Here is a 7,792-nt window from a genome sequence, read left to right as displayed (position 1 = left end):
AGATAAGCCACAGAGTTATTTCTTTGTTCATGTAGTCTGACACATCCGAGTTTCTCCCTAAGGAGAAAATGTTTTTTACAGGTTATGCGAGAACTCTGCTTCTGTGCAGGCTATTTTCAAAATTCCCTTTGCCACGTGTTCAGGGTCACCTGTACCTCTACAGATATCAACATGAAAAGTTTGAATGGTCCCCTTCATATCCTAAAGGGGAAGTATGAACTTTACCATCAAATAGGGCTGAAGTCAAAAAATGTGTAGGATTAAATAATCACAGAAAGGGAATTAACTGGGATCAATCTAGTTTCTAGGCCATGCCGAGTTCAAGGAGATGCCCAAATGACCGTAGCTCGCTCGCTCGCTCTCACCGCAGCTACCGTGCAAATTTGTGACAAGATAAAGATTTTTGGCCATGTTCATGAATCAATGCGGAAAAATATGTTTCAAATTCGTGACTCAGAAACGGTTTCTCCCATCATGCAGAACTAGCTGCATGCCGGATTGGGCCAAAAAAAAGATTTTTAGCCATGTTCATGAAAAAGTGCTAAAACATATATTTCAAATTCATTACTTTAGAAACGTTGTCTCCTGTCATGCGAAGCTAGCTGCATGCCGATAGGGCCTAAAAATATATTTTTGGTCATGTTCATTCATGCACAAATGCTGAAAAATGTTTCAAATTCGTGACCTAGAAATGGTGTCTCCCGTCATGCTGAACTAGCTGCATGCCGGATCGGGCCTATAAAAAAGATTTTCGGCCATGTTGATGAAAAAGTGGTCAAAACAGTGTTTCAAATTCATTACCCAGAAACTATTTCTCCCGTCATGCCGAAGTAGCTGCATGCCGTATAGGGCCTAAAAAAAGATGTAAGGCCATGTTCATGAAGAAGCGCTAAAACATATGTTTATAATTCATTACCATAGAAACGTTGTCTCCTGTCATGAGGAACTAGCTGAATGCCGGATAGGGCAAAATAAAATTATTTTTGGACATTTTCATGAACAAATGCTGAAAAATATGTTTAAAATTCTTGACCCAGAAACGGTATCTCCCGTCATGAAGAACTAGCAGCATGCCTGATAGGGCCTAAAAAAAGACTTTCGACCATTTCATGAAAGTGCTAAAACAAATAGTTCAAATTAATTACTGTATAAACTTCGTCTCCCGTCCTGCTGAACTAGCTGCATGCCTGATAGGGCCTAAAAAAGATTTTCGGCAATGTCTATGAAAAAGTGTTGAATAATATGTTTCAAATTCCTGACCAGAAATTATTTGTCCTGTCATGAAGAACTAGCTGCATGACGGATATCGCCTAAAAAAAGATTTTCGATCATATTCATGAAAAGTGTTGAAAAAGATGTTTCAAATTCGTGACCTAGAAACAATGTCAGCCGTCATGCTGAATGAGCTGCATGCCGGATAGGGCAATTTTTTTTACCTTTTTCGGCCATGTTCATGAAAATGCTCAAAACACTGTTTCAAATTCATAACCCAGAAACGATTTCTCCTGTCATGAATAACTAGCTGCATGCCAGATAGGGCCTAAAAGATTTTTGCCATGTTCATGAAAAAGTGCCGAATAATGTTTTTCAAATTCTTGATCCAGAAATAATTTCTCTTGTCATGAAGAACTATCGACATGCTGGATAGGGCCTAAAATACATATATACATACCCCACGTTGTTCCCACAGTGACTGTACATACATTCCCCAACCAGAAGCCATGGATTACAGGCAACATCCGCACTGAGCTAAAAGGTAGAGCTGCCGCTTTCAAGGAGCGGGACTTTCTTATAACCTGGAAGCTTCTAAGAAATCCCACTGTGCCCCCCGAGAAACCATCAAACAGGCAAAGCGTCAATACAGGACTAAGATTGAATCGTACTACGCCGGATCCGATGCTTGTCGGATGTGGCAGGGCTTGCAAACTACAAAGGGAAGCACAGTCATGAGCTGCCAGTGACACGAGCCTACCAGACGAGCTAAATGACTTCTATGCTCACTTATAGGCAAGAAACACTGAAGCATGAGTGATAGCATCAGCTGTTCCAGACGACTGTGTGATCATGCTCTCCGTAGCCGACGTGAGTAAGACCTTTAAACCTTTTTGGGATAGGTGGCAGCATTTTCACTTTTGGATGAATAGCATGCCCAGAGTGAACTGACTCCTACTCTGTCACAGATGCTAATATATGTATATTATTATTAGTATTGGATAGAAAACACTCTGAAGTTTCTAAAACTGTTTGAACGATGTCTGTGAGTATAACAGAACTCATATTGCAGGTGAAAATCTGAGAAAAATCTAACCAGGAAGTGGGAAATCTGAGGTTTGTAGTTTTTCCGAATACACAGTGTCTATGGAGTCAAGTTGCACTTCCTACGGCTTCCACTAAATGTCAACCGTCTTTAGAAACTTGAATGAGGATTCTACTATAAAGGAGGGGCTCATGAGTCCTGTTTGAGTCAGTGGACTCGCAGAGTGTCTCAGGCTCGTGATGTGCGCTCCCGACAGAGTTAGCTCTCGTTCCAGTGCTTTTCTTCAGACATAGGAATTCTCCGGTTGGAACATTATTGATGCTTTATGTTAAAAACATCCTAAAGATTGATTCCATACATCGTTTGACATGTTTCTACGACCTGTAACGGAACTTTTTGAGTTTTTGTCTGGACGAAGTGCTCGCGCCTCATGAAGATGGATTACTGGGCTGAACACGTGAACAACAAGTGGCTATTTGGACATAAATTATGGACTTTATGGAACGTTATGAAACAAATCAGTCATTTATTGTCAAACTGGGATTCCTGGGAGTGCCTTCTGATGAAGATCATCAAAGGTAAGGGAATATTTATAATGTGATTTCTGATTTCTGTTAACTCCAACACGGGGGATAATTGTATTTATTTTCTGAGCGCCGTCTCAGATTATTGCATGGTTTGGTTTTTCCGTTAAGTTTTTTTGAAATCTGACACAGCGGTTGCACTAAGGAGAGATATATCTATAATTCCATGTGTATAACTTGTATTTTCATAAAAATGTATGATGAGTATTTCTGTTGAATTGATGCGGCTGTGCAAAATCACTGCATGTTTTTGGAACTAGTGAACGTACGCGCCAATGTAAACTCCGATTTTTTGATATAAATATGAACTTTATCAAACAAAACATACACTCATAGGACATGAAGTCCTATGAGTGTCATCTGATGAAGATCATCAAAGGTTAGTGATTAATTTTATCTATATTTCTGCTTTTTGTGACTCCTCTCTTTGGCTGGAAAAATGGCTGTGTTTTTCTGACCTAACATAATCGGTTGGTTTGCTTTCGCTGTAAACCCTTTTTGAAATCAGTCACTGTGGTGAGATTAACAAGAAGTGTATCTTTAAAATGGTGTAAAATACTTTCTAGCCCTTGACAACATTCCGCTGAAAAGGCTGAAAATTCAAAAATATTTTTTAATATTATGTTACTTTCACACATTAACAAGTCCAATACAGCAAATGAAAGATAAACATCTTGTTAATCTACCCATTGTGTCCGATTAAAAAAATTCTTTACAGCTAAAGCACAACAAACAATTATGTTAGGTCAGAGCCAAGTCACAAAAACACACACCCATTTTTCCAGCCAAAGATAGGAGTCACAAAAAGCAGAATCTCAGTTTACATTGGCGCCTTACGTGCAGTAATGTTTTGATTCCAAAACATCCGGTGATTTTAGCAGAAATACTCATAATAAACATTGATAAAAGATACTAGTGTTATTCACAGAATAAAGATAGACTTCTCCTTAATGCAACCGCTGTGTCAGATTTAAAAAAAACTTTAAGGAAAAAGCATAATCTGAGAATGGTGCTAAGAACCCAAAACAGCCAGAGGAATAGCCGTAATTTTGGAATCAACAAAGTTAAAAACAACACCATAAATATTCACCTACCTTTGAAGATCTTCATCAGAAGGCACTCCCAGGAATCCCAGTTCGACAATACATGACTGATTACTTCCATAAACTTCCACAATTTATATCCAAATAGCCACTTGTTGTTATCGTGTTCAGCCCAGTAATCCATCTTCATGAGGCGCGAGCATTTCATCCAGACAAAAACTCGAAATGTTCCGTTGCAGTCCTTTAGAAACATGTCAAACGATGTATGGAATCAATCTTTAGGATGTTTTGGACATAAAAAATCAATAATGTTCCAGCCGGAGAATTGCTGTCTTCAGAAAAAGCACTGGAATGTGAGGTAACTCTGTCGGGAGCCCCTCCTTTATAGTAGAATCCTCATCCTCAAAGACAGTTGACATCTAGTGGAAGCCCTAGGAAGTGCAACCTCATCCATATCTCAACGTGTACTCGGTAGGCAAAGCTTTGAAAAACTACAAACCTCAGATGTCCCACTTCCTGGTTGGATTTTTCTCAGGTTTTCGCCTGCCATATGAGTTCTGTTGTTACTCACATACATCATTCAAACAGTTTTAGAAACTTCAGAGTGTTTTCTATCCAATACTAATAATAATATGCATATATTAGCATCTGGGACAGAGTAGAACGCAGTTCACTCTGGACACGCTATTCATCCAAAAGTGAAAATGCTGCCCCCTATCCCAAAAAGGTTAATTTTATCTCTATTTGTGCTTTTTGTGACTCATCTCTTTGGCTGGAAAAATGGCTGGGTTTTTCTGTGAGTTGGTGGTCACCTAACATAATCGTTTGTGGTGCTTTCGCTGTAAAGCCTATTTGAAATCGGACACTGTGGTGGGATTAACAACAATATTACCTGAAAACAGTAAAAGATACATGCATGTTTGAGGAATTTTAATTATGATATTTCTGTTGTTTTGAATTTGTCTCCCTGCACTTTCACTGGCTGTTGTCATATAATCCCGTTAACGCGATTGCAGCCCTAAGAAGTTTTAACACACACACACACGCACACACACACACCAATCCCCACACCCTCTCTGTGTGTGGTTACAGTAGGCTAACTTATGTCAATGGTTTTAGGAACAGCAGTAACATCAGTCAGGATTTAGGCTACCAACTGCCTATCCAGTTGTAGCTTAATCTTGGGTGCAATGATCACGTTCCCTCACTGACTGACTGTGCTGAGGCTCATTGATTTAACATTATGTTAGCCTACATGCTACGCTAGCAAAGTTATAAATTATATAGCTGTCGGCTATATTAGCCATGACTTACTGTTCTTTGTGTAGCTTCAATTGTCGAACAAAGTTGGAAGTTGTTTTCTTCCTGTATGTTTTGCAAGTTGCATTCTGTTTTTTGTACAGGTACAAGGTACAATCCCCTTTATTAATGTCATCTGTCTTTCAAAAAGGACACTGGACACCCCCAGCATCATATTCACCACAGCAGCATGTGGATGACAGCCATGGAGGTATGTACAGTAGAGTAGAACATTCACTTAGCCCAGATGAGACAATGCTTATGTCCTGTTTTGAACAGTATGTCATTGTATTAAAAAGTAAACTGTAATTTTTCAGGGGTATATTCAAACCTTTTTCAAATGTTTTATTTTTCGGGGTAGAAATCCAAAGACTCCGGCAAGAAAACAAATCACTGAAGTAAGACAGGACAGAAATGCAAAGACTCCAGCAGGAAAAAACAGAGCCCTGAGGGAAGAAGTTAAGGTGCTAGCAGGCAAGCAGGTGAGCACATAACTTGTACATCTATTTTTGGTATATAATTGTTTTCATGAGTGTGACATTGATTAACTGCTTATTTTTTTCTATAGGTCAGTGGGCTATTGGACACTTGAGATGGATAACAAGATTAGTACCTTGTTAGCCTATCAACAGGCCAATGGGTCGGAGATTTGTCCTTGCCTGTGTAACGGATGTGAAATATGAAACGCTAAATAGCGTTTCAATCAGTGACGTCACTTGCTCTGAGACCTAGTAGTAGTTCCCCTTGCTCTGCAAGGGCCGCGGCTTTTGTGGAGCGATGGGTAACGATGCTTCGAGGGTGACTGTTGATGTGTGCAGAAGGTCCCTGGTTCGCGCCCGGGTATGGGCGAGGGGACGGTCTAAAATTATACTGTTACATTGATGCTGTTGACCCGGATTACTGGTTGCTGCGGGGAAGGTCAAAAGGGGGGGTGAGTGTAACGGATGTGAAACGGCTAGCTAAGTTAGCGTTGGCGCTAAATAGCGTTTCAATCAGTGACGTCACTTGCTCTGAGACCTTGAAGTAGTAGTTCCCCTTGCTCTGCAAGGGCCGCGGCTTTTGTGGAGCGATGGGTAACGACGCTTCGCGGGTGACTGTTGTTGATGTGTGCAGAAGGTCCCTGGTTCGCGCGCGGGTATGGGCGAGGGGATGGTCTAAAATTATACTGTTACATTGATGCTGTTGACCCGGATTACTGGTTGCTGCGGAAAAAGGAGGAAGGTCAAAAGGGGGGTGAGTGTAACGGATGTGAAACGGCTAGCTTAGTTAGCGTGGGCGCTAAATAGCGTTTCAATCAGTGACGTCACTTGCTCTGAGACCTAGTAGTAGTTCCCCTTGCTCTGCAAGGGCCGCGGCTTTTGTGGAGCGATGGGTAACGATGCTTCGAGGGTGACTCTTGATGTGTGCAGAAGGTCCCTGGTTCGCGCCCGGGTATGGGCGAGGGGACGGTCTAAAATTATACTGTTACACCTGATCTTAATCTCCCAATGGCGGACCGGCAAGGCCTGGAGCTGCTGGAGACCAAGCTGTCATATTATAGCCATGGCTTTTTTCTGTAACATAAGGCATTAATATTACATGTAAATCTGTCATCCTTCTTTACAGACTGTAATAATAAAAGTATATAAAATATAGGGGGTTGGGGAGGGAAACATGTTCAAATAGTGTGTTATTTCTAATACTTTTACATTTGTAGCTTAGGTGTCTGGCTTTAAAGGGTGCCAAGGTCCTGCAGTCGACAGCGTGGTGGATGCTACCTTGCATTCTGTCAAACTGGCTTGCCATCGTCACAACCTGGACTGGTGCAGGGGATAAGGCCTGTATCAATTACTTGTTTTTCTTAAGACTATTCTTCACAGTAAGTTTTGATATTATTAAATGTTACCTTTAAGAAAAATAATTTTTAAAACTTGTGTAAGACCTTGAGCAATTCACATGTAACTCAATGTTGTTTTGTTGTGTATAAGAGCCATTTGGAAGAACCCTGCAACCCTGGATGCCACGGATGAAGGGGTTCAGATTCAGGTCACGCATTGTCTGAAAGGGGCCTCTGATCGAGAAGGTGGCACACAGTGGAGAAGAACCCGCTGCAGTGAGGGTCAACATAAAATCTCGGATCACCTATCTCAAAGCTAGCCTCCACCCCCAAGCCACAAGACTGTTCCAACAGCTGAACCCTGGGCTGACTACCCCACCCTACCACACACTTAACATTTATTCATAGACTACTGGAAAAATGCAATAGATATGTCACATAACTGCACTATGTAGATATGCTTTAATCATAATTATATGCTGCTATTGCACTGTTGTTATTCTGCACATTGGCAAACAATGTCCATAATATATGCCTGTGGACTATTTTTGATATTTGATCTCCATGTTTCTTTTGTATTTGGTTTAGTTTAGTCTTATTTGTAGTATATTTATAATGTCACTTATTTGATTCATTTACTGTCACTTTTGTTGCCATTTCACTGTGAGAAGCCTGTTAATAAAACATTACATTTGATTTGACTGGATTTATTTTTTGTCACCTTTTGATCCAGGAAACCAGGACTGGCCCTCATTATCTGGTATATTTTGCACACATAATTATTTACAGTACT

At 40.5% G+C, this 7,792-nt stretch overlaps 1 long non-coding RNA gene across 1 annotated transcript; it reads left to right on the top strand.

Moving 5' to 3' along the window:
* The first annotated feature begins 1,744 nt into the window (after positions 1-1,744).
* On the top strand, positions 1,745-5,736 carry LOC149984565 (uncharacterized). The gene is made up of 3 exons (XR_016494908.1): positions 1,745-2,082; positions 5,335-5,394; positions 5,545-5,736. It is a non-coding gene; the product is annotated as an uncharacterized LOC149984565 (long non-coding RNA).
* The last annotated feature ends 2,056 nt before the right edge of the window (positions 5,737-7,792 follow it).

This window comes from Oncorhynchus mykiss, chromosome 3 (assembly GCF_057628025.1).
Source record: "Oncorhynchus mykiss isolate SJ-2025 chromosome 3, ASM5762802v1, whole genome shotgun sequence".
Lineage (NCBI taxonomy): Eukaryota > Metazoa > Chordata > Actinopteri > Salmoniformes > Salmonidae > Oncorhynchus > Oncorhynchus mykiss.
Note: the sequence above shows the minus strand (reverse complement) of the source record. Positions and strands in the feature narration are given on the sequence as shown.